A 27,734-nucleotide genomic window follows, 5' to 3' on the forward strand; every position below is an offset into this window, starting at 1 on the left:
TAATCCAGACTCAAGGGGCCCAACAACCCTACAAAATGGCACAGTCGATTGTCACGCCACACGCTCCAAGAGTTCGTGTGGTTGCACTAATACCACTAGCAATGGTACCGTGCTCAATATCATAACCATCCATCAGAGTTCACTACTACATACTCGCATTCATTATGCGGTATTGACATTTTATCAATCATATTCTAGTATATCACAATTCAGTTTGATATAAATATTCTCATTATTTTCTGTACACATTTCATCATCTTGTAATATCATATATCATATTTCACGTATTTTTCACATTTTTCCAAAATACTTATATCAACAATTTGTACAAACTCATTTCTCATGCAAATAATTTTCACTTACAAATAAATACTATATTTCATTATTTTCTAATATCAGAAATTCACAAAATCTCATCTTTCAAGAAAAACATTTCTACTCACACATTAATACCATATTTCATTATTTTTCATTAATCACATCAATAATTCTCATTTCAATATTTTCTCAAAACTTACTCATCGTTATATTTCATACTCCAAAATATCACATTTTAAAATTACTCAAATGTCACACAATTTATCTGATATTTATATCATAATTGTTAGCCCTGTCAGCTATACTATCTTGGCTTATATGTTTTGATGATATTAACCTAGTTGTTGTTTCTAGTATTTTCCATCATTGCAGATCTTATCTAGTATAGGTACATAGTGTCAGATACACAAAGGTACCAAATCAGAAGCAAAAATCGGACCTAGTAGACATCAAATAGAAAAGATCGGACTGACTCAGAACCACCAAAGCACATCCTAGAGTTTTTATTGTATATAAATTAATTGTAGTAAGGGTTATGTGAGTGAGTGCGTATTATAACTCTTGCAGTGTGTGTCTTGCATGATTTTCTGAGTAAGAGTTGAGCCATTGCATAAGCATATTAGGACACATGAGTTTACAGGATTGCACTAAAGACATAACACAAACTCACCTTTTATGGCTTTTTAAGTTAAAATAAGAGTTTGTCAGATGAATCCTAAAACTCAAATATGTTTTCAAAGGGACAAGTTTTTAACATTCTAGTTTTAAGAACATTTTTATACTTAGTTCTGATTATATTAAAACAATTTTAATGTCCTAAAGGTTCAAAGAAAGTCGAGTATATTTACAAAAGGACATACTAAGCATATAAGATATCAAAATGGGTTTTCAAATGTGTTTTATTAATTAAAATATCTTATATTCAAAAGGAAACTCATTTGGACAAGTTTTAATCTTCATTAGACTTAATATATTTTATATAATTTTGTCCAAGAATGATTTGAGTCATTAAAACACTTTTTGATAAGGAAAAACAAAGTAATCGTCACTGCTGTAGTGCAGTCTTGAGTCCTGAATATTTTACGGTATTTTGGGCATAACTTTTTCTAGAAAAGTCCAAATGGGACAATCTTGGTGTCCCTGGAAAGCTAAAACAAAATGCCACAACTTTCATTTTGGTGACCTTTTCTGATTCAGGGACCTCGTCGACGAAATTCAGATTTCGTCAATGAATTCTAGGCAGAAGCGCCCCAACGGGCAAAACGGCTAGTTGACCAAATAAAATATTTTTTCTTCCCCCCAACGGCTAGTTAACGGCTCCTAAGGTTCTTGGGCAATAAATACAAGCTTTTAGACTTGTATTAATATGGTTTTGAGCATTGTCGATCATATTTGTGAAAAATATCATTTTATCCAAAACCTAAGCACTTTGCACTTTGCATTTTAGTTATTCTTCACAAGTGCTCAATCCTCTCTTGCTCACTTATCTTGTAAGATTCATTCCTTGAGAGAATAGAGTGAGGATTTGGTTATGTTTCATATTGGCTCATTTAAGAAGCATTAAATTGTATTTCTAATCTCTTGTAAGGTTCTTTGTGAACCATTGTTGTAAGGTTCTTTGTGAACCGAAGCGAAGGCTCTTGGTGAGCGCGGTAGGGGTTCGTTCCCAAGTGTAGGGATTTGTTCTCGAGTTGTAAGACTTCTCCGCCGGTGAAGGAGTATCTTTAGTGGATTGTGGAATCCTTGGCTTGGTGCTAAGGCGTGGACGTAGGCTTGGTGCCGAACCACGTAAAAATACCGGTGTTGTACTTTCTCTCCCTTACACTCTTTATTTTTATATCTTGTGCATGATTTATATTTATATTACGATATAATTTCTTGTATCTTGCCAAGAGTTTTTATTTTGTAGAAAAATACGTATTCTGTAAAAAGAGTCTATTCACCCCCCCTCTAGACTATATACACCGGGCTGGGACTCCCAACAATAATAATTTCCAGAAAAAATACCATAAGCACATTTTCACATATTAATTTAAACAGTAGTTCTAAAAATACTATTATAATTTATTTCCCTTACCTGACTTACTAAGAGACTCGTTAACACTCAGATTCTACGCCCTTGACGCCCGAAACTCAAATCCTGCAATTTGCATTTTCCCCAAATTAATTAACCTATTCTCTCAAAATAATAGCCATCTAACCTTCCTAAGCTCCATATACCTCAAATTAACATCTAAACCAATATTTGACACCCCCATTTAATTTTCTAAATTTTTCCTACGGTCCCAAAATTACACCTGCGGCGCTCACCCGGTTCAGAAATCGTACTTCAACCCCGGATGTTCAATATTTTAGCATTTCTAAATTAATACTAATTAATTAAAAATAAGCCCTTTAATAATCCCGCACCCTAAATTTGGCGTTTTACCCACGACGACCCCATGAGAATTTTGTCTTGCTAGACTTGTAGAGAATCATCCTTAGATTCTCATGGTGGTGTCAATTCGTCGATTGACCTTATAATTTGCAAGAAATTAAAGAAAAAGAAAAAATTAGCTTACCCCAAGAGATACATCTATGCTGCTCTTACCACCGATCTGCTTCGGTAGAAATGACGGCAGCGGAGAATGGAGTCCGGCGGTATCTTCTTATTTTCGATCAGGCGAAAATTCGCCACAAAATCGAGTAGAGAGGGAGAGAGAATGAGAGGAGAGAGAGAGTGTCTACAACAACAAAACAGAAGAAGAAGAAGAAGAAGAAGAAGAAGAAAAAGAAAACAAACAGAAATCATAAAAAAAAACCCACCTCTTGAAGCTAGAAGCTTCAGGAGAGTTATAATAATAATAATAATAATAATAATAATAATAATAATAATAATAATTTTAATTAAGGTTAATAATAATATATTTTATTAATAAAAATAAAAAATAAATTTTAATTATTTTTATTTTTTTTTAAAATCCGATTAATTAATTAATTATTATTTTTTTTTTTGGAAATCACCCCACTAAACTTACATAGTCCCTTTTTGGGGTTATTACAAGAAAAGTATTTTAAACTACCTTTAATACAATAAACATTTTTCTTGTAAGAATTCCCTTCTTGTGAATTTCTTCTTTTGTGGATTGAAGTCCTCTTATCGCTTAAACCCGAAGGAGGCATGCAGACACCGTTTAGATACCTTATACTAGAAGAATTCAGGGAAGGCTTCAGAAATTAGGAGAGGTACCCATTTTCTAGAGGCTATAAATTAATCCTAACTAGACAACCTAACTGAACTCTTTTCTAAACAATACTATGTCTAGATACAAGGATCGATCGATAAACAAGAAAGGAGGAGAGTAAACAAATGTACCTCTTCTAATTCTTGAAGCCTTCCCTAGATTCTTCTAGTATAAGGTGCCTAAATGGTGCCTCCTTCAGGCTTAGGCAATAACAGGACCTCAACTCAAAAAAGAAGAAATTCACAAGAAGGGAATTCTTAAAAGGCAAATGTTTATTGCATTGAGTTCTCTCAGTGCTCTCTTCGAACAAAGGGTCGGAGCTCCCTTTATATAGGCAAGCTATTGTAAGGATAAGCACAACTTGCTTTCTCATCCAAATAGATGCTGACTTGATACTGACATAAAGCTATAAAACAAATAACTTAAAGGAGAGGACATTACATATCTTGCTGACTCATATCTGTAATACTTTGCGTAACCGACAAGTAATGCCTTACTTTATAAAAGAAAGGAAAGATACTTGCTTTATGTTAAAGAATGATACTTGTTTTATGTATACGACAAGTGATACCCTACTTTACTTTATAAAAGAAAAGATGCTTGATATAACCGAATCAATTAGCCCGCTTCATCCGGTCTGAAATTGATACTTTTCTAGACTAGTATCTGACAGCTGGTCCAATTTGATTTTTGACCGTGATTGCTTCACTCTTCACAAATACATGAGTGCTCTAGTCCTTCGAGTGCTCCAATTACTTCTTTAATGTCGTCACTGAAATTAGCTAGTTCTTGTTTAAGGTCATTCTAAACTGCTTGAATTGATGGTAAATAAGAATTCCAATATCTGATTTGACCGAGCAACTTCTATGTTTCAATTGTTTGATATGCTAGTTGGGGTTCTTCATAATATTGGAGGAATCTTCTTTCAATTGCTACCAATGTTTCAAAATTTGCAAAAAGGACACAATTCGAAGCTACTCTAGCTTCTAATAAATATATTCCTGAAATAATCTGAATAATTTCATAATATTTGTTGTTCTTATAAAAATTATCCCAATCTAGTTCATCTAGTTTTTCTTCTATAAAAATTTGAAACTGTGCCATCTCTCCAATTCTCTGGAAAGAGATTCCAAAAAAAGGATTTTTCTGGTTCTTAATAGATTGGTTTGACATATCCTACCCACCATAATTTTTCTGGATCTACAAAATTCAATACATTTCACACCAAGGGTGGTAACCAATTAAAAATGGCTTTGGTCTGTCTGAACCCATAGAACTCTATTTTTCCTATTCTCAAGGCTCTTTGTGCTGCCATAAAGAATTAATGTTGTAGACTGCTAGGAAGGAATTTAGGGATTCCAAGTCCAGTCTTTTATCGATACTTCTGAAGCTCTTGGAATTCCTCTGCTTCTTTGGATCTAGAGATGAATAGACTCTTTTCTAGCTTTCCTGTTATAGTTACTCTGACAATTATTTGTTGATGGATAATCTTAGCAAACTTTTTTCTGTCAATTTCTCTACGGCCTTCTGAAACGGCTTCCAATTCTTCCACTATTTTGAAAATACTCTTGAAATTCTTCTCGAAGTGTGGAGCGGTTGGGTGAACTAGAACTCCTTCTAGTATTTCCCTTTTTCTCTTAGAAATTTCTGGAGTCCTTCTCAGTAAATCTACTAGGTTAGTTCCTCCTTCTTGGAGATTTGAACTAATCTTACTAGAGTCTCTTTCTAAGTCTCTAGAGTCATAATCCATTTTTAATACTGTTTCTTTGCATATTTCCTTAACCTTTCTAACCTTTGGATTCTGCAAACACTGGGTGCTATAGTGACTGTACTGTTGGCTTTTCTAGGTTTCATCCCGTTTTGATAATGACAAACCAAGACATCTAATTGTACTACTAAGTGTATACACAAGTATTAAGGTATTAAGCACAATAACATATGCAAATTGGAAAGCCATGAAGCGTACAAGACGATGATATTTGGCTATGAATATGGAGCATATTAAGACCAAGCTTTAAGACTATGGAGATATTTATGGAGCTCATGAAGTCCAAGCTTGAAGAATTTAATGAATCTATTTCATGTATTTTGCAAATAGGACCTATGTAAGTGCACTTTTATTGATTATGTGAAGAAGCTCATAAGTGACCTTAGTTGGACTCTAGACACTCTATATTCCATTGAAATTTTTTTTTATGATGTGCAAAAATTGTTTCAAAGTGTTAAAATCACTTTTGGAATGAAAACCCCAAAACAAATTTTTCATAATTCCCTTCATGTTTCTATCGCCACATTGATGAGCAATTTTTTTGATCAATCAGTTCTCATCTTAAAAGCTGTTCAAAATGAAAGTTGTGAGATTTTCTCTTCGCTTTCTTTTAATACTAAGAATGTCTCATTTGAAGTTTTCTAGAAAATGTTATGCCTAAAATACTGAAGGGTGTCCGCAACGGAAAACCCAAAATCCAGGTGACCAAACCCTTGGCCCAGTCGACCAAACCACTCGGGAAAAGCGATGTAATGGTCGAAAAACGACTAGTTTTCAAAATAAACAATTATTTTCAACCCCCAACGGTTATAAAATGGCTAGTAGGCCATTTTGACTATAAATACAAGGTCTCTAACTTGTTTTAACAAAGAGAAAAAGAGAGATACACATCTATCATAAAAATCCAAGTTTTTGTTCCTTTGTTGTAAATATTTCTCAAGAACTGTGTTGGCCTAGTTAGGCTTACGACTCTGGATTTTGATGATAACAAAGTAAGGTTATCTAATTTGCTTCAAAGTGGTGATATTTCAGTTAATGAAGGCAGAGTGGATTTCAAATGATAAAATGACAATTCTGAAAGCTCCTATCAAAGATCAAGGATCAAATGAAGCTTAGACCTTAAAATGACAGAACTTGAAAGCTCACAAGGATCAAGGAACATGGAAGGCTCATATCAAATTAATGATCCATAATGAAAGCTCAAAAAAGATTGAAAGATCAAGGATCAGCGACAGAGAAAAAAAGTTAAGAGAGTCAATAGGAGATACATTGTAAGTACTTCAAATAAAATTCAAGCATGGATTTTCATTTTGAAGCTCATTAGGCAAAAGAGATCTAGAAACCTTGCATTTAAGTCTTGGAACATATTTTTCAAAGAAAAACAAATTGATATTCCAAGATTGAATAAGCAAAGAAGAGAGAAAACAAAAATATTTTAAAACAAAAAAAAAAATGGCTTGATAGGCGACTGACTACACATGGACAGTCAACTGCCATATTAAAGAGTTTTAAATGAATAGACAGAAACATGACAGTCAACTGTCTAGAACTTGACAAGCGTTTGTCAGTGAAATTTGAGACGACTGATAGAGTTTTGACAGTCAACTGTCACCCATCTTCTCATCTTTAAAAACTCAGTTATTCAATGACAAGCGCCTAACCCCCTTTTGATAGGCGACTGCCACCCTACTACCTGTGTATTTTATATGTGTAATACACTAACAGGCAACTGACATAGACCTCACAATCAACTATCATGTGGCAAATTTAAAATACATAACGGACATAATTTGAAAAATTCAATTACTTAAGGCTCAAACTTATTTAAATCTTGAACCCTACTCCAAGTAAACTTGGGGAACAAGTTAGATACTTTTTTACATCTATAAATACACCCAAGTTAAATTGATTTAATTACCAAGAATTCAATTCAGCATTCAAATCTCTCTCAATTGCTTTCAAATTCTCAAGGCTCTCTCTTGCTCTTAACTTGCTTGAAGCTTACTGAGTTCTTACTGTTTCTCACTCACTGATAGTGTGCTACAAATGCTAATTCTTTCATCCATTGAAAGAATCATACGGTGAAATACTTTTAGAGTTTGAATCTGAATTTCATATTATGAATTACATTGAAGTATATAGTTTTGAACTGTACTAATCAGCTCTTTTAGGAGCAATTCTTGTACATCTTGTTTCAAATATCTTTAGCAGATTGATTGACGGTTCAAGTGTTGAATCGTTGGACCGAACGAGGGTATATCGTTTGGAGAGGCGGGCTCTAGCCTAATCAAAGGAGTGTTGTAAATGGTGTTGTTCTTCCTAGCAAAGGAACTAACTTAGTGAATCCTTTGGTGGTTTGCCAAAGGCGAGGAGGTAGGCTGGGGATAAGCCGAACCTCATAAATCTCGTTGTTCTTCTCATTCTTACTCTTTTTATTTTCTGCACCATATATTCTTGTGTATACTAAGTGTAGGTTGTAGGGCTTAGAATCAAAATTAAAAAAAAATTTTAATTTTATAAAGCACGTTTTAATTCACCATTTGCAGAAACCCACAAGGGAGTACATTGGTTAATTTGCGGAAATCTTGATTAAGAGAAATGCAATAAAATTTCATCCAAAGCAGAGTTTGCAAACAACTATAAGGCTGCTACCAAAAGCACAAAATTCTTGAATGATTGATTGATTTTCATATTTTGGTTGGTTGGATTGTGTTTTTAATTTTTTAGTACTTTGTGGTATGATTTGGTTGTGATCATAAGTTGATTGATTTACTTTCTTGTTGTTGCATTAATAAGTAAGAAGTTGAAAAGAAATTAAATTTTTAATTAATCCAATTCACCCCCCCTCTTGGGAACACTATTCTAATTTCAATTGGCATTAGAGCTTAGTTATAGTAAATCTTAACAAGAAGCTATAAAAAGATCAAATGGCAAACTTAGGAGTAGCTTCCTTCGGAGAGGGCCAATCCTCAACCCGACCACCTATCTTTTGAGGACATAACTACACTTTTTGGAAAAAAATGAATGCAAATCTATCTTCAACATATGAATTGGAAAGTTTGGGAAGTCGTTATAGATGGAAATCTAATTCCTACAAAAATAGTTGATGGAAAACAAATTCCTAAAGAGAAAAAGGACTTGACCGATATAGATTACAAAATGCTACAAATAAGTTCAAGTGCCATAAAAGCCTTGTATTGTACTTTAGATGCTAATGAATTCAATAGAGTCATGGCCTGCAAAACGGCCAAAGAAATTTGGGACAAGTTAGAAGTCACTTACGAGGGAACGGTAGATGTTAGAGACAATAGGATTGACATGCTAACCAGTGAGTATGAATATTTCAAAATGAGTCTAGATGAAACAATCACTAGTATGTATACTAGATTTACTCATATAATAAATTCTTTAAGTACTTTAGGAAAGACCTATACCACCTATGAAATGATTCGGAAAATACTAAGAGGCCTTTCCTCTATATGGGAACCAAAGGCCACTGCAATTACTGAAGGTGGAACCTTAAAACTACCTCACTAGATGAACTTATAGGTTCACTACTCACGTATGAAATGACATTAAAAGAAAGAAACCATGAACCTAAGCACAAGAAGTCCATTGCCTTAAAAGCAGCTAGTGAAAGCTCAAGTGAAGATGAAAGTGAATCCAGTTATCTAGACCAAGATGAATTAGAATTCATCACTAAAATACTTGGCAAGTTCTATAGGAGAAATAAAAAGTTCCCTAGAAAGTTTTATAAAAAGAAATCTAAAAAAGGGGAAACTAGTAGGAAAGAAAACAAAAGTAAAAATGACCCTCCTACATGTTATCATTGTAAGAAACTAGGACACATCAAGTCGGACTGCCCTTTACTTAAGAAGGATAAAAAGAAGAAGAAGGAAGCCATGAAAGCTACATGGGATGATTCAAGCTTAAGCGAAATGGAGAATGAGTCAATCGGACAAGAGATAGCAAATATGTGCTTCATGGCAAATAATGAAGAGGTAAATTCTTATTACTCCTCATCAACAGAATCTAGTAATGAATCTTATGATGAATCTTGTGATAGCATACCCTCCTATAAAGAACTACAAGCTGAGTTATTTGTTTTACATAAAAGGTTTATCAAAGTCTCCAAAAGAAACATAAACTTAAAAGAACAAAATGAAAAACTAATGAAACAACTTGATTGTTCTAAATCTATTGAAAAGGAGAAAGAATCTCATATTGAAAAGTTAGAAGAAAAAATAGAAGATTTGACTCAAGAAATAGACAAAATACAAGTAGATGATCAAAATAAAAAGGATTTAGAAATAATTGAACTTAAGAAGTCAATAGAAGATAAAGCGAAAATCATTTATAACTTTACCAAAGGTAAAGAAAATTTTAAAAGATGATTGGACAACAAAAACAACATGGAAATAAAGAAGGAATCGGATATAATGGAAAAACAAATAAAAGAAGTAAGAAGTTATTCATGGGATGTTTTGTTAAAGAAACAAAGTACTATGCTAGTACTTCCTCAACCAATATACATGAACATACTACTTGCTACATGTACAAGAATAAAGGACATGTGATGTTTAACTGCCCACTCAAAAGGAAATATGTTAAAGTTCAAAATGAATGGAAAGTAAACAATGGAACTAGAAATAATTCAAATAAAATAAAGAAAATTTGGGTTCCAAAAACTAACACCGTAAATCCTTCATTGTAGGTGTGTTTTAGGACAACACCATCAAGGGAAAAGTGGTACTTGGACAACGGGTGTTCAAGACACATGACTGGAGATAGGACCAAGTTCACCACACTAAAACAAAAATATGGGGGATACATGACCTTCGGTGATAATGCCAAAGGTAAAATTGTTGGCATTGACAAAATAGGTAAAGAACCATCTTTTACAATTGATGACGTGTTGTTGGTAGATGGCCTAAAACATAATCTTTTGAGTATTAGTCAATTAAGTGACAAAGGTTTTGAAATAATTTTTAAGAAAGAAAAATGCATTATTCAAAATCCTAAGAATGATGAAACCTTATTCACAACTCATAGGATAAATAACATATATTATATAAATCCTAATAACCTAGTTAATCAAAATGTGACTTGTTTGGCTGCCATGAATGAAACTAGTTAGCTTTCGCATAGGATACTAGGACATGCAAGCATGAACCTATTATCTAAACTATCCAAGAAAAATTTAGTAAAAGTATTACCAAATACAAAATTTATAAAAGATAAGATTTGTGATGCATGCCAAAAAGGAAAACAAGTCAAAAAAAGTTTCAAAAAGAAGAAGTACATATCAACTAGTAGACCCTTAGAACTCTTGCACCTAGACTTATTTGGTCCTACTAGAACCCAAAGCTCAGGAGGCAATAATATTCCTTTGTGATTGTAGATGATTATTCAAGATATACTTGGGTATTGTTGTTAGCAAATAAAGACGAAGCTTATAACATGTTAATCACTCTATGTAAGAAACTACAAAATGAAAAAGGCTATAATGTAACTAACTTTAGGAGTGATCAAGGTAAAGAGTTCAAAAACAAAGATATTGATAAATTTTGTGATGATCATAGTATAAACCATAACTTTTTAGCAGCTATGACTCCACAACAAAATGGAATTGTTGAGAGGAAAAATAGAACCCTTCAAGAGATGGCAAGAACCATGTTAAAAGAAAATGATTTACCTAAGTACTTTTGGGCCGAAGCTGTAAATACAACTTGTTATGTTATAAATAGGGTATCTATTAGATCAAGTCTAGATAAAACACCTTATGAACTGTGGAAAGGTAGAAGACCCAACATAGCTTACTTCTATGTATTTGGATGTAAATGCTTTATTCTTAATAATAAAGATGATTTAGGTAAATTTGATGCAAAATCTAATGAAGGTATCTTCTTAAGATATTCCACAAATAGTAAAGCCTATAGGGTTTATAATAAAAGAATATTTACTATCGTTGAATCCATACATTTAACTTTTGATGAATCAAATCACTATGTCAAAAAATTAAGAATTATGAAAGAGAAGATATCTCACAAAAAGAAGAAAATCTTGAAATAAAAGAAGAAAACAATGATGAAACTTCAAATGAAAACTCCATAGAAAACCAAGAACTACCAAAAGAGTGGAAATATGTTAAAAGTCATCCAAAAGATCAAATTCTTGGAGAACCATCAAAAGAAGTAACCACTAAAGCATTATTGAAAAATATATGCAACCACTATGCTTTTTTATCTCAAGATGAACCCAAGAACATTGAAGAAGCCTTAAATGATGATTCTTGGATTATGGCTATGCAAGAAGAACTAAATTAGTTTGAAAGAAGTCAAGTATGACAACTAGTACCTAAACCCAAAGAACATTCAATCATAGGAACTAAATGGGTCTTTAGATATAAGAAGGATGAAAATGGGGTAGTTGTTAGCAAGAAAGTTAGGTTAGTAGCACAAGGTTATAATCAAGAAGAAGGTATCGATTATGAAGAAACTTTTGCACCCGTAGCAAGAATGGAAGCAATAAGGATGCTCCTAGCCTATGCAACCCATAAGGATTTTAAATTATACCAAATGGATGTAAAATGTGCGTTCTTAAATGGATATATAAATGAAGAGGTTTATGTTAAACAACCTCTAGGTTTTGAAGATACGAAAAATCCAAATCATGTATTCAAGTTAACAAAAGTTTTGTATGGTTTGAAACAAGCTCCTAGAGCTTGGTATGAAAGACTAAGCAAATTTTTACTTAAAAAATGATTTTTTCAAGAGGAAAGATAGATAGCACTTTATTCATAAAAACTAAAAATAAAGATATGCTAATAGTACAAATCTATGTTGATGATATCATATTTGGTGCAACACATGAAGAATTATGTACAGAATTTGCTGCATGTATGCAAAGAGAATTTGAAATGAGTATGATGGGAGAGTTGAATTACTTCCTAGGGTTACAAATTAAACAAGCTAAAAATGGAACATTCATAAATCAAACTAAATATATTAAGGATATGTTGAAAAAGTTTGATATGGAAGAAAACAAACCCATAAGAACCATCATGAGCACTTCAACAAGTCTTTACAAAGATGAAAAAGGAAAACAAGTAGACACTAAACATTACCGAGGAATGATAGGAAGCCTATTGTATCTAACATCAAGTAGACCGGACATCATGTTTAGTGTATGCATATATGCTAGGTTTAAATCAGCACCTAAGGAATCACATCAAATCACAGTTAAACGAATACTTAGATACTTGCTAGGCACATTCGATCTAGGCTTATAGTATCCAAAGGGAATTGATTTTGAAATGATAAGCTATTCAGATGCAGATTATACAGGGTGTAAAATAGATAGAAAGAGCACTAGTGGGACTTGTCGCTTTCTAAGACACTCACTAGTCTCTGGGTTTTCAAAGATATAAAATTCTGTGGCATTATCCACAGCTGAAGCAGAATACATAGCGGCTGGGAGCTGTTGTACTCAAACTTTATATATGAAACAACAATTAAGAGATTTCAAAATTCAATATCAAATAATTCCAATAAAGTGCGACAACACAAGTGCCATAAATATTTCAAAAAATCCAATATCACACTCAAGAACAAAACATATTGACATACGACATCACTTATTAAGAGATAATGTCGATAAGGAAGAAATAATTCTTGAATTTGTCAACACACATGATCAATTAGCTGATATATTTACAAAACCACTCGCAGAAGATCTATTTGTATTTATTAAACGAGAATTGGGAATGTTACATATATGTGAAGTCAACTAAAAGAGAGAAGTAATTCCCTACATGGCAGGAGATAACCAAAATATTAGGCAGGCACCTGACAGGCTACTGTCCATTTGGAAATTCATTCAACAGCCGCCTGTCACCTTGAAAACAAACGACTGTCTCACGGAAGTTCAACAAACTTATACGAAAAAAACCCACTTTTTTATGTCTCAGACGCCTGTCCACTCGTCCAAACCTCAATAAAATATTTTCTCTCCATCTCTCCACTAAAACTTACTTCTCTAAACTTTTTCATACTTCATTCTATCAAACCTAAATCCTCCTCATATAGGGTTCTTCGGTTTCAAATTCATCAACATGCCAAGAACTAAGATAGTTGGGCACAAAGACATAGCATCTTCTTCACGACAAGCTAGCAATGATGAAGTAGAAAAATGGTTGGTCTCCACTCAAGTAAAATCTTTGTACTGAAATCACATCTCCACTATTGATCCAATTTTTGGTAAGGTACTAGATGTCTCCTTCTTTGAAACCGATTTCCATGAAATTCTTGAGTTATTTAAAGACATAGGATGGGAAAAGTTTATCCAACACCAAGTCAAAGGATATTATCCTAACCTGATCAAACTTTTTTACTCCAACTTGGTGAAGAAGGATATTGATTTTTCTACTGAATTGTTAGGCCAAAAAATTACCCTCACTCCACCACTGCTAAGAAAAATCCTCTACATAAAAAGTGGTGATTTTGAGTGTAATCCCATTGAAAAACAATGGACAATGGAGCAGGGATTTACTCCACAAGAATTTCTATCTCTTGTGATGAATGATCCACCTATTTATTTTGGGAATCCTCCACAATATAAGCAACTTACCTTACAAGCTCAAATCCTTCACAAAATTGTTGCTTATAATATTCTTCCTAGAGCAGGATCCTATGATCATATTTCCTTCTTAGATTTTTTTATAATGTGGTTCGTACTCAAAGGCAAGAAACTAGATTTAGCAAGCCTCATACTTAAGTGGATGGTCATGAAGATAGAATCTCCTAGAATTGGACTTCCCTATGGTGGCATACTTTCTTTAGTCTTTGCTCACTTCCAAATCCTCACACCATCCTCCAAGATAGTGAAACGAACCCATTATCATATATTTTCCTCCTCTACTATAAAAAGGATGGGTTACAAGAAATACACTTAGGGATGATTGTATAGAGGAAATAGGCCTGAACGACTAGAACCAGAAGAACCTAATCCAGCTCCTGAAGAAGCTGATATGTCTGCATGGTTCCTTCCCTTCTATCAGCATTAGTCCAGTTTTAGTTCTGACATTAGGGCTGGCTTCACTTCCATTCAAGTCAAAATCTCACATATTGATGCTAAGTACTCTTCACTGGATAAGCATTTTGAAAAAATAGAGCAACATGTCACTAGTACAACACCTATGGATATTAGTTCAGCACCAAATGATACTAATTCAGATAAAGAGAGTGAAAAAAATGATGACGGCTCACAAAAATCATTAGATGAAGGCTCACAAGACAAATCATCTCAAGCAAAAGACTCTAAAGGAAAAGCAGTTGCTGCAGATAGTGATACAACCTCTGATGCTTGATTAAGTTTCTTTTATGGTGTTTGTTTTTGTATCTATGACTTTTTGATGTTTGTACGATACACTTGCTCCGTTTATGATTGTATTACTCCTTTTTGTTGATGTCAAAGGGGGGAGTATGTGTGTATGAGCAAAGTATTATGACATGATATTTTGAAATGTGTATTATGCCATGATATTTTGACTATGTGTTGAAATGTGTTTATGTGTTAATACATGAATATGAAATATATGAATATGAAATGTTGATTATGATGACATGGTATATTATGAAGTATCTGAAATTGTGCTTTAATGCGATAATAATTTTACATTAACTGTGAAGATTTATGCTTATTAAAAGGGGGAGTATTTTTTTTATATTTGCTCCTTATTTGTCATCATAAAAAAGAGGGAGATTGTTGGTCTTGCTAGGCTTACGACTCTTGATTTTGATGATAACAAAGTAAGGCTATCTAATTTGCTTCAAAGTGGTGATATTTTAGTTAATGAAGGCAAAGTGGATTTCAGATGGTAAAATGACAATTCTAAAATCTCATATCAAAGATCAAGGATCAAATGAGGCTTAGACCTTAAAAATGACAAATCTTGAAAGCTCACAAGGATCAAGGAACATGGAAGACTCATATCAAATTAATGATCCATAATGAAAGCTCAAAGAAGATTGAAAGATCAAGGATCAGCGACAAAGAGATAAAAAGTAAAGAGAGTCAATATGAGATACATTGTAAGTACTTCAAATATAATTCAAGTATGGATTTTCATTTTGAAGCTCATTAGGCAAAGAGATCTAGAAACCTTGTTTTTAAGTCTTGGAACATATTTTTCAAAGAAAAACAAATTGATATTCCAAGATTGAATAAGAAAAGAAGAGAGAAAACAAAAATATTTTAAAACAAGAAAAAATTGCTTGATAGGTGACTGACTGCACGTGGACAGTCAACTGCCATGTTAAAGAGTTTTAAATGAACAGACAGAAACATGATAGTCAACTATCTAGAACTTGACAGGCAAATGTCAGTGAAATTTGAGACGACTGACAGAGTTTTGACAGTCAACTACCATCCTTCTGCTCATCTTTAAAAACTTAGTTATTCAATGACAGGCGCCTGACCCCCTATTGACAGGTGATTGCCACCCTACTACCTGTGTATTTTATATGTGTAATACAGTGACAAGCGACTGACAGAGACCTCACAGTCAACTGTTACGCGGAAAAATTTAAAATACATAATGGACATATTTTAAAAAATTCAATTACTTGAGGCTCAAACTTATTTAAATCTTGAACCCTAGTCCAAGTAAACTTGAGGAACAAGCTAGATACTTTTCTACATCTATAAATACACCCAAGTTAAATTGATTTAATTACCAAGAATTCAATTCAACATTCAAATCTCTCTCAATTGCTCTCAAATTCTCACAGCTCTCTCTTGCTCTTAACTTACTCGAAGCTTACTGAGTTCTTACTGATTCTCACTCACTGATATTGTGCTATAAATACTAATTATTTCATCCATTGAAAGAATCATACGGTGAAATACTTCTAGAGCTTGAATCTAAATTTCATATTGTGAATTACATTGAAGTATATAGTTTTGAATTGTACTAATCAACTCTTTTAGGAGCAATTCTTGTACATCTTGTCTCAAATCTCTTTAGCAGATTGATTGACGGTTTGAGTGTTGAATCCTTGGACTGAATGAGGGTATATCATTCGGAGAGGCGGGCTTTAGCATAATCGAAGATGTGTTGTGAACGGTGTTGTTCCGCCCGACAAAGGAACTGACCTAGTGAATCTTAAGCGAGGACGTAGGCTGGGGATAAGTTGAACCTCATAAATCTCTGTGTTCTTCTCATCTTTACTCTTTTTATTTTGTGCGCCATATATTCTTGTGTATGCTAAGTGCAGGTTGCAGGGTTTAAAATCAAAATTCAAAGAAGACTCTTAATTTTAAAAAGTACGTTTTAATTAACGGTTTGTGAAAACCCACAAGGAAGTACGTTGGTTAATTTGCGGAAATCCTGATTAAGAGAAACGCAATAAAATTTCATCCAAAGAAGGGTTTGCAAACAACTACAGGGCTTCTACCAAAAGTATAAAATTCTTGAATGATTGATTGATTTTCATATTTTGGTTGGTTGGATTGTGTTTTTAATTTTTTAATAATTTGTGGTGTGATTTAGTTGTCATCATAAGTTAATTGATTTACTTTCTTGTTGTTGCATTAAAATAAGTAAGAAGTTGAAAATAAATTAAATTTTTAATTAATCCAATTCACCCCCCTCTTGGAAATGCTATTTTAATTTCACTTTGCAATTTCTTTGTTTATCCTTCAAGTGCTCACCTTCTAGAGTCTCCTTTGAGATTCATTCATATTCATTTGGGAGTGTATTAGATTTGTGCTTCAAGTGTATTCATTCGCTCAATCAAGGAGCATTCATTGTACAGCTTTTATTTTTCTTTCTACAAATGACGGTTTGAGTGTGAATTGTGCCAAGCAAGGGGATATTGCTTGAAGAGGTATCTCTGCCTACAAGGAGGGATTGTAAAGGCATCTCCGCCTATAAGGAGGGATTGTAAAGGGTTCTCCACTGATTAAAGGAGGGAGGTGGCTCTGCCTATTGAAAGGAGTGAATAGTGAAATCCTCGAGTGGTTTTCTTGAGGCAAGGACGTAGGCGGGTATAGCCGAACCTTGTAAAATCTAGGTTTTATTCCTCTTCCCTAATCTTTTTAATTTGAGCATATTTATATTTGTTCATATTTTTTATGAATATTGATTGCATTTGCGTATTTAAATCACTTGCTCAAACTGTGGTTAAAATTGTTTAAGTATTTGCTTAAATTTTTTAAATACCCAATTCACCCCCTCTTGAGACTACCCCATTCATTACACATACTGGTTACATATGAAGCATTGGATATGAATTTTTTCTTTTTCCTCTGAAAGCTTACTGCTCTCTTGAAGCTTACTGCTTCTGGCATCTATAGATCGTACTTCATTCGTTCTGATTATTTGAGTCTTTCTCTGTCTTTGGTTGTTAAAGAAACCTCTTCCTCTTCTTCTTCCTCTTCCTCCCCTTCAAGAAGTCAAAAATGGTTCCTTTAAATATTTCTTTTCTTATATGAACCTAACAATGGGGCATACTGCCGCTTTGTGTTGTTTATTGCAAATAGGACATTTTTGGCTGCTGTTGCCAGCCATTTTTCCTATAAGTGATTAAATATCTAGTTAAAGCATTTGCAACAATATTATCTCTACATTAGTATGTTTGATAGAAAAGGATTAATACTGAAGCTCATCATTTCACCATCTAACTAATCTAGCCTGTGTAAATCGTCTCAATTTTAATCCTATGAAAATCTTTACATAGGAACTGTCTGTTCGGCTGATTATTGTTTTTCCTAAAAACAACTCATTAGAGTGAATACCCTTTACTATAGCGAGAAGTTCTTTCTCGTGTACTGGGTAGTTAAGTTCTGCTCCATTGAAGCATCTACTCCAATATCTGCTAAAATATTCTATTTTATTAATTTTTATAATTTTTAAAACACATCCTCAAGTTGTATTAGAAGTATCTGTTTCAAGGATAATCTCTGATTCAGTCCTGCCTGGGTAATCTAACCATGGCAAATTCTGAATCTCATCCTTAAGGATCCTAATTACTTTAGTATCATTTTCTTCCCAATTCCACGGATTCTTACTAGAAACCTTCCTTTGGATTGGTAGGGTTTTATTTGCAAAGTTCTGAATAAACTTCCTCACATAATTTAGAATTCCTAGAAAGCTTTGAAACTGCTTTCTGTCTAGAAGTTCATTTGGAAACTACAATTGATTCTCTGCTATATGCAATTGGAGCTCCTCTTCACTTTCATGAATTCTCAGTCAAAGGAATTCTATTTTTGGTTTTGCCCAGATGGTCTTTCTTTCTGAAAGTACCGTTCCTTCACATATAAACACTTGAGCTACCTACTTTAAATGTTTATAGTGATCCTCGACATTCCTAATGAATATAAAGACATCCTCAATATATATAGCCACAAACTGTGACATACCATTGAGTGCCTTGTCCATTCTTCTTTGGAATATTCCTAGAGCATTTTTTAATCCAAATGGAATTACGAACCATTCATAAAGACACACTAGTGTCATGAATTTAGTAAGGCTTATGGCTTCCTCCTTGATCTTAATTTTCCAAAATCCCGAATTAAGATCAAACTTTAGAGTAAACCGTCGATCTTTCTCTCCTAATCCTGTTTCTCCATAACTCTTGATTAGGGAGATTATAGCCATCATCCTTTGTGGCATTTTTCAATTCTATATAGTCAATTACCATTCTCGCCTTGCCCCTTACTTGCTCGGTGTGGTTCATGACCATGAAAGCTACATTCCTGTGCTGGTTTTGACTGTGCCTAATTAATCCCATTTTTAATAACTCCTTAATCTGCTTGTCAAATTCCTCTATCATTAATTGAGGATAGGCTTTTCATTTACTATGAATAATTATAGTTTTGTTATTAAGTATTATGTCTGCCTCTAGCATAGCCTTCTGCCATAGTGCCTGAGGATTATCATGTAGCACCTCGACTCGACACGTGGGCCCAGGGTGCTACTTTAGTGACGTCTGTGTACCTGATACCATCTCAACATACAATATATGCAATGGAATAATGAAATAATCTCAACATACTATTACCAGAGTCTAAATCAACATATATATATATATATATATATATATATATATATATATACCAAGGTTTTTTCCATACTCATATTACATCTCAATCTAATAAGTCCACAAACTCGGTCCACACGACCATAAATACAAGCCCGAAGGCTTACCACAATAACCACTCAAACTTGACAAAAAAGTAACTAAACTAGTCAACACCCCCTGGATCCTGCTAAACTCGATCTCTGGGATTCCCTGAAAAGATATGTTGTACAACAGGATGAGACACCTCTCAGTAAGGAAGATTAAGTTAATGATAGTGTGTGGCAGGATGCTTTTCTGTGTATACTAGAATTATACTTCTCTCTTTCACTGAACATAGTATGCCTACTCATTTCTCATTTCTCATAACATATATCAATACTGAAAAATATCTACATCATTTCATAAATATACAGATTTGCATAAAAGATACACCCTAGAACTACTCTCCGTCAGGGTTGTGCGGCCCAAAGGCTGGACAAAAACCTGGGCGATCAACCCAAGCCAAGTCAACTCCCTACTATATACGTTAGTAGGCTTCCGCAAGCTCTCTTATGGTCCGATTGCATCTCGGTCAATCGGCTAGGACTACCCAACACCACATGCTCATAGATGTGGGTGCACGCGGTTAACTGGTGAAACTCTCTCTAGCAACGGTACCGCGCTCGCAACACTAGGTTCACAGGTTTCCTAAAGCATATAGTGCAATTTAAGTAAATAAAACTGTACTTTAAAACTCATTTCATAAAACCCGGCCTCAACCGTTTAATACAATATCGGGCCTCGACCCTCTCATAAAGTACAAACTTGGGCCTCGGCCCCTTTGTTACAACTCGGCTCTCAGCCTCTGGATACAATTCTGTTATTTTATAAATCTTGGCCTCGACCGTTTAATACACACTCGGGCCTCAGCTCCTTTTGTTACAAATTCGGGTCTCGGCCCTCTCATAAAATCTCTGCATTTCTCAAAAAAGTTCCAGTATATTTCTCAAACAATTCAGTATTACACACACATACCCATTCTGGTATTTCCAAAATTCTCAAAATAATATTCATCTGCCTCATAGTTTTCCATATTAAAAACATAGCCCGTAGGCAACCATGGAAACATTGTATAAACCGACCTTTCCACCATTCATTTCTACTCAAAATATGATATAATATATCCTAGGCTTGAAAACAAGCCTTTTGAATGGTTGGTTTTTAGAAATCTCAATTGAAAACATAACATACTCACCCCACAAACATTTATATCGGTTCAAAAAGCGATACAACACTGCATTAAACATAATCCCCTTGATTTTGAAACAGAAACCGAAATTCTTGAAAACCAAATCTCGACCCTTTTCACCAAATCTAAAATCTAATTTGCTAGAATTGTAGATCCTAGTTCCCAGATCCTGGCAGTAACTTTCGATCGTCGAAACGGGGACAAACGGTGAAGAACGGTAGAGAGAGAGAGAGTGAACTCATCGGTTCTAAAGAGAGAGAGAGAGAGTTTGGGGTTTCTTAACTTGTAAGCAATGAAAAATGATATTTATAGGCCTTTTGACTCGGTTAGACTCATCGACGAATTGATCCCTCATCGAGGAGACATAGAAGGCTGTTCGTTGCCGAACGTCCTCCCTCGTCGACGAACCCAAGCCTGATCTCTTCGTCAACGAGACTCTAAATTTTGGTGATGAAGCACTGAAGGACATTCATCGAAGAGAACATTGGCCTCGTTCACGAAGCCTGCAAAATCCCCTTTTTATATTTGTCTTATTTTTACGGGTTTGAGTCTCTACATATCAGACCAATTTTCTAAAAGCCTCGATCTCTTCAAGCTAACTATTAATTTCTATTCTTAAAGACTCCTATAACAAAATTTATCCATTTATTGAGCTTTCTTTGATAAACTTGTGCAAATATAGGTTCTGTTACACCAACATTTCTTCTATCATGATCTGGCTTCTGCCATCTCTAATAGCTACTGAAGAAGTTGGGATAAAATGGTTGTCAAGGATAATGCCCCTAGAAAATACCATAAATGGCTGGTATCTTCTAAGAAATCTATTTCCTAAAAGGAAATCATCCGGTAACTCTGGTATTAGGCAAAGAATTTGCTCCTCAAATATTTTGCCATTTAAACTCATTTTTACCTTTTTAGCAACCTCTCCAATCTAGAGTGTAACATTGTTGCCTATTGTTACTTGAAAGCTTGTAGGTTCTTAGGTTACTCCTGGAAATCTAATCCTGGAACATGACCAAGTGCATCCTATATCGATTAGGGTTGTACATTCTATTTCACTGATAGAAATGCTTATAAGAGTCACCCATCCCTCTATCTGAGCACTAAGGATAGATGTTCCCATATAGGAAATATGAGACTGGTCATCTTCCTTGGCATAAATAGGGATTCTAATGGTTCTCTAACAAACGATTCTCCAACTCATCAAAAATTTTCTTTTAGAAGGAACTTCTATCCTAATTTCTCATGCTACTTCTTCATCTATAGATATACTAGCCCTTTTGGGTACATCCTTTGTTACCTACTTAGTTATGATCAACCTATTTGCCTCTTGTATTTCTGACTCTGGAAATAGGGACTTTAATCTTTCTTCTATTCTAGGAGTGGCCCAGACCTATGGCCAACTTAACAACCTTGGATTTACCACTTTTGGTTGTAAGCCTCTAACTGAACTAGAACTAGACGTTTCAAAGAGTTGCGCAAATATGCTAACTCCCTTTTTTAACACCGATTTCCCTATATTATAAAACTTCAAATATAATCTAGCCATTAACCTAATGCATCTCCTATCTGAGTTACACTGTAATGTATTCTTCCAGTCCCTTGTATTTACCCTTACCTGTAGGTTCTTTTCAATAATTTTTTCATGGAGATATACATGTAGATCTGGTATAACCTTGATCTAGGTTGCTCCTGAATGCAATTTGGCTCTTGCCCCTCCTAATAAGGATCTAGCAAAGTTACCTATACTTTCATCCATGACCGCTAAAAGGATAAGTAGATCCTAGCCCTTTCTAACTAAAGGATCAACTCCTATTTGAATGATCCCAAAATGTACGTATTTGGCCTTTTTATCCATGGACTTCTGTACTTCCGGTGAGGTTAATAGAGGAACTAAAAATGTTCTTGCATCTGTGCTAGATACTTATGCAGTTACTTTCTTCTTTATAACCTTGATGGTCTCTTTGCATGGTATCCACAAACTGTGGTATACCTTTGTCCAATTTAATCGGGTCATGCACCATTCCTGACAATCCTGACTGCTAGAAGGGATCTCCATCTCTGAAGAATGTACAATATCGTCTCCAAATTATGTTAATTGAACTAGGTCTGGTACACCTTCTAATTTCTTTATCATAGCTATCCTTAACTGGCTTAGCTTAGCTGAAATGGAGATGATTCTAAGAAGTCCTCATTTGATTGTTCTTTGGGTTTAGAAAGACCGGAGCGATTTTTAATTGGTTACCACCCTGTTTGCAAAATGTATTGAATTTTTCAGATCTAGGAAAATTATGGTGGGTAGGATATGTCGAACCAATCCAATTAAGAACCGGAAAATCCTTTTTTGGAATCTCTTTCTAAAGAATTGGAGAGATGACGTAGCTTTTGATATGAAATTATTTAGGTTATCTAAGGAATATATTTATTATAAGCTAGAGTAGCTTTGAACTATGTCCTTTTTGAAAATTTTGAAATGTTGGTAGATATTCAAGGAAGATTCCTCCAATAATCTGAAGAACCCCAATTAGCAGATCAGGCAATTGAAGCATATAAGTTTCTCGGTCTGATCAAAGATTGGAATTTCTATTTACTATTAATTCAAAAGTTCAGAATGAATCTAAACAAGTATTGGAAGAACTAGCCAATTTTAGTGACGACATTAATGAAGAGTAATTGGAGCACTCGAAGGATTAGAACACTTAAGTATTTTTGAAGAGTGAAGCAATCACAATCAAAAATCGAATCGGACCAGCTGTCAAATACTAGTCTAGAAAAGTATCATATCCTAGACTAGATGAAGCGGGCTAATTGATTCGGTCATGTCAAGAATCTTTTCTTTTATAAAGTAAAGGAGGGTATCACTTGTCATATAAATAAAGAAAGTATCCTTATTTAACATAAAGCAAGTATCTTTCCTTTCTTTTATAAAGTAAGGCATTACCTGTCGGATACGCAAAGTATTGCAGAGATGAGTTAGCAAGATATGTGATGTCCTCTCCTTTATGTTATTTGTTTTATAACTTTATGTCAATATCAAGTCAGTATCTATTTGGATGAGAAAGCAAGTTGTGCTTATCTTTCCAATATCTTGCCTATATAAAGGGACCTTTGACCCTTTGCTTGGAGAGATCATTGAGAGAACTCAATACAATAAACATTTGTCTTCTAAGAATTCCCTTCTTATGAATTTCTTCTTTTGTGGGTCGAAGTCCTGTTATTGCGTAAGCCTGAAGGAGGAATGGAGGCACCGTTCAGGCACCTTATACTAGAAGAATCCAGGTAAGGCTTCAAGAATTAGAAGAGGTACATTTGTTTATTCTCCTAATTTCTTGTTTATCGATCGATCCTTGTATTTAGACAGTATTGTTTAGTAAAGAATTTCGGTAGGTTGTCCAGTTAGGATTAATTTACGGCCTCTAGAAAATTGGAACCTCTTCTAATTCTTGAAGCGTTCCGTGGATTCTTCTAGTATATGGTGCTTGAATGGTGCCTCCGTGCCTTCTTTGAGCTTAGGCGATAAGAGGACTTCAACCCACAAAAGGAGAAATTCACAAGAAGAGAATTCTTAGAATACAAATGTTTATTGTATTGAAGGTAGTTTAAAATAATTTTTTAACCACACTTCTTCAATTGAGGTCTCATAAAATATTATATGAGATTCACTTGTAGCCTTTTTATAATAATAAGATCCTTTCTTATCAGTCATCCAGGCTCTGATACCAATTTTCTAGAGGTCATAAATTAATCCTAATTGGAAAAACTACTGGAACTCTTTTCTAAACAATAATAGGTCTAGATACAAGGATTGATTGATAAACATGAAAGGAGGAGAGTAAACAAATGTACCTTTTCTAATTCCTGAAGCCTTCCCCGAATTCTTCTAGTATAAGGTGTCGTTCTAGATTGATAGAGACGTATTTGTTCTTCAATCTCTTTTATGCGTTTTTCTAATCTTGCTTTAATTGTCTTTAGGTCTATTATGATAGGGTCTAACTCAAACTTTGTTCTATAAGAAGGTAGTTTAAAATACTTTTCTAATCACACTTCTTCAATTAGAGTCTCGTAAAATGTGATATGAGATTTAGTTGTAGTCTTTTGATAATAATAAGATCCTTTTTTTATTAGTCATCCAGGTGCTGATACCAATTTTCTAAAAGGCGGTTAATTAGTCCTAACTGGACAAACTACCAGAACTCTTTTCTAAATAATACTATCTCTAGATACAAGGATCGATCGATAAACAAGAAAGGAGGAGAGTAAACAAATGTACCTTTTCTAATTACTAAAGCCTTCCCTGGATTCTTCAAGTATAAGGTGCCTAAATGGTGCCTCCATGCCTATATTGGACTAAGGTGATAACTAGACTTCAACCCAAAAAAGAATAAATTCACAAAAAGGAAATTCTTGGAAGACAAATGTTTATTGTATTGAGTTGAATTAGATGAGGATTTCTTAGAACCATCTCCATTTTAGCTAAAGCTAAACAAGTTATGGATAGTTATGATAAAGCCAACGGAAGGTGTACCAGACCTAGTTCTTTAGAGATAGAGATCCCTTGTAGTAGTTAGGATTGCCAATAATGGTGTATGCCCTGAGCAATTTGGATAGAGGTATATGATAGTTCATGGATACTATGCAAAGAGACCATCAAGGTTATAGAGAAGGAAGTAACTGCAAAAGTATCTATCACGAGTGCAGGAACATTTGTAGTGCCTCTATTAACCACACTGGAAGTACAAAATACGATGGATAAAAAGGCCAAATATGTACATTTTGGGTTCATTCAAATAGGAGTTGATCATTTGGTTAGAAAAGGCTAGGATCTACCTATACTTGTAGTAGTAATGGGAGGAAGTATAAGTAACTTTGCTAGATCCTTATTAGGAGGAGTGAGAGCCAAATTGCATTTAGGAGTAGCATAGATCAAGGTTATACCAAATCTACATGTAGATCTCCATGAAAAAAGTATTGAAAATACCCTAAAGGTAAGGGTAAATACAATGGATTGGCAGAATACATTACAATGTAACTCAAATAGGAGGTGCATTAGGTTAATGACCAGACTTTATTTGAAGTATTATAATACAGGGAAATCGGCGTTAAGAAAGGGAGTTAGCAGATTTATGCAACTCTTTTTGAAACATCTAGTTCTAGTTCAATTAGAGGCTTACAACCATAAGTGGTAAATCCAAGGTTGTTAAGTTTGCCACAGGTTTGGGCAACTCCTAGAATAGAAGAAAGAGTAAGGTCCCTATTGCTAGAGTTACTAAAGTAAGAGGAAAATAGGTTGATCATAACTGAGCAGGTAATAGAGGATGTACCCATAAGGGCTAGTACGTCGAAAGATGAAGAAGTAGCTTCAAAAATTAGGACATAAGTTCCTTCTGAAAGCAAAACTTCAATAAGTAGGACATTTGTTGGTCAGAGAACCATTAGAATCCTTTTTTATGCTAAGGAAGATGACCAGTCTCATATGTCCTATATGGGAACATCTATCCTTAGTGCTCAGATGGAGGAATGGGCGACTCTTATAAGCATTTCTATTAGTGAAATAGAATGAACAACCCTAATTGATACATGATTGGTCCTGTATCAAGATTAAATTTCTAGGAGTAACTTGGGAACCTACAAGTTTGTAGGTAACATTAGGCAATAGTGCTATACTCCAGATTGGAGAGGTTTCCAGAAAGATAAAAATAAATTTAAAGGGAAAAATATTTAAGGAGCAAATTATTTGCCTAATACCGGAGTTACCAGATGATTTCATTTTAGGAAACAAATTTGTTATAAGATACCAGCCATTTACGATATTTTCTAAGGGCGTTATCCTTGACGACCATACTATCCTGACTTCTTTAGTAGCTGTTAGAGATGGTAGAAGCCAGATCATGATAGAAGAAAATGTTGGTGTAACAAAACCTAAAGTTGCACAAGTTTATCAAGAGAAGCTTGATAAGTGGATAAATTTACTTGGAGGAGTCTTAAGTATAGAAAGTAATAGTCAACTTGAAGAGATCAAGGCTATACTTTCAAAAACTTGGTCTAATAATCCTTAGGCGCTATGGAAAAAGGCTATGCCAGAGGCGAACATAATACTTAATGGCAAAACTACAATTATTTGTAGTAAAGGAATAGCATATCCTATGTTAATGATAGAGGAATTTGAAAAGCAGATTCTAGAGTTATTAAAAATGGGATTAATTAGGCATAGTCAAAGCCAACACAGGAGTGATCTTTCAGTATGCCATACTTGAATCATGCATGTTGCTCGAAGATAAGTGGAGTTTCAGGTAGATATGGTTGTGACTAGAGAATAGGAAAATAGTTAGAAAAACCAGAATCAAGTTGTTCAAATGGGCAATGCCATATAAGGAAAAAGAAAAATAAACCAAGAAAGAAATCTTGGAGGAGATTCAAGAAGAGAAGCTCCAAAAAAGGGCAAAAGCCAAGAAAAATATTTTTGAGACCTAGTCGAGTCAGAGAAGATGTTAAGGAATCTTTCAAGAAGAAATATGAGAGATATCCCAAATTTCCTTAGGGAAAATCTCTTTTGGATTGTAATTATTTCTGGTTCTATGGTAATTAAGGCCACAAAGCAAACAGTTGGCCAGAAGCAGAAAAGAGGAGAGGAAGCCTCAAGAGTATCTTGATGGAAGAATCCTCTGAGCTTTTTAATGAGCCAATTTTGGGGGAGGAAATAGATATTGATTATGAAAGTATTTATTCTATTTTCTCAATATATTTAGACACAGATCAAGGGGAAGAATCAGAGGAGGATTTCTTAGAACCATCTCTTCAAGAATGTAATGTCATTTATTTTTGTAACCTTCTATTGAATACTTCCGTGTGTAAATGTGCACTTCACTTGCACATGCTCTCACTCCCTTTGTTGTAATAAAATGTGACTTCACATACTCCTTATGGACCAATTTTGACCCAAAAACCAAAGTTCTACTTTGTCCCACGAAAACCACGATTAATAAAACATGGCTTTAATACCCAAACAAAACCCCGGCCAAAATCAAAGACTGGATTCAAAGGCTACAAATCTCAATTTAAAATTTAAACACTTCAATTTAAAGGAATCCATTTAAATCTAAAAACTCAATTCT

This window comes from Malania oleifera, chromosome 3 (assembly GCF_029873635.1).
Source record: "Malania oleifera isolate guangnan ecotype guangnan chromosome 3, ASM2987363v1, whole genome shotgun sequence".
NCBI lineage: Eukaryota > Viridiplantae > Streptophyta > Magnoliopsida > Santalales > Ximeniaceae > Malania > Malania oleifera.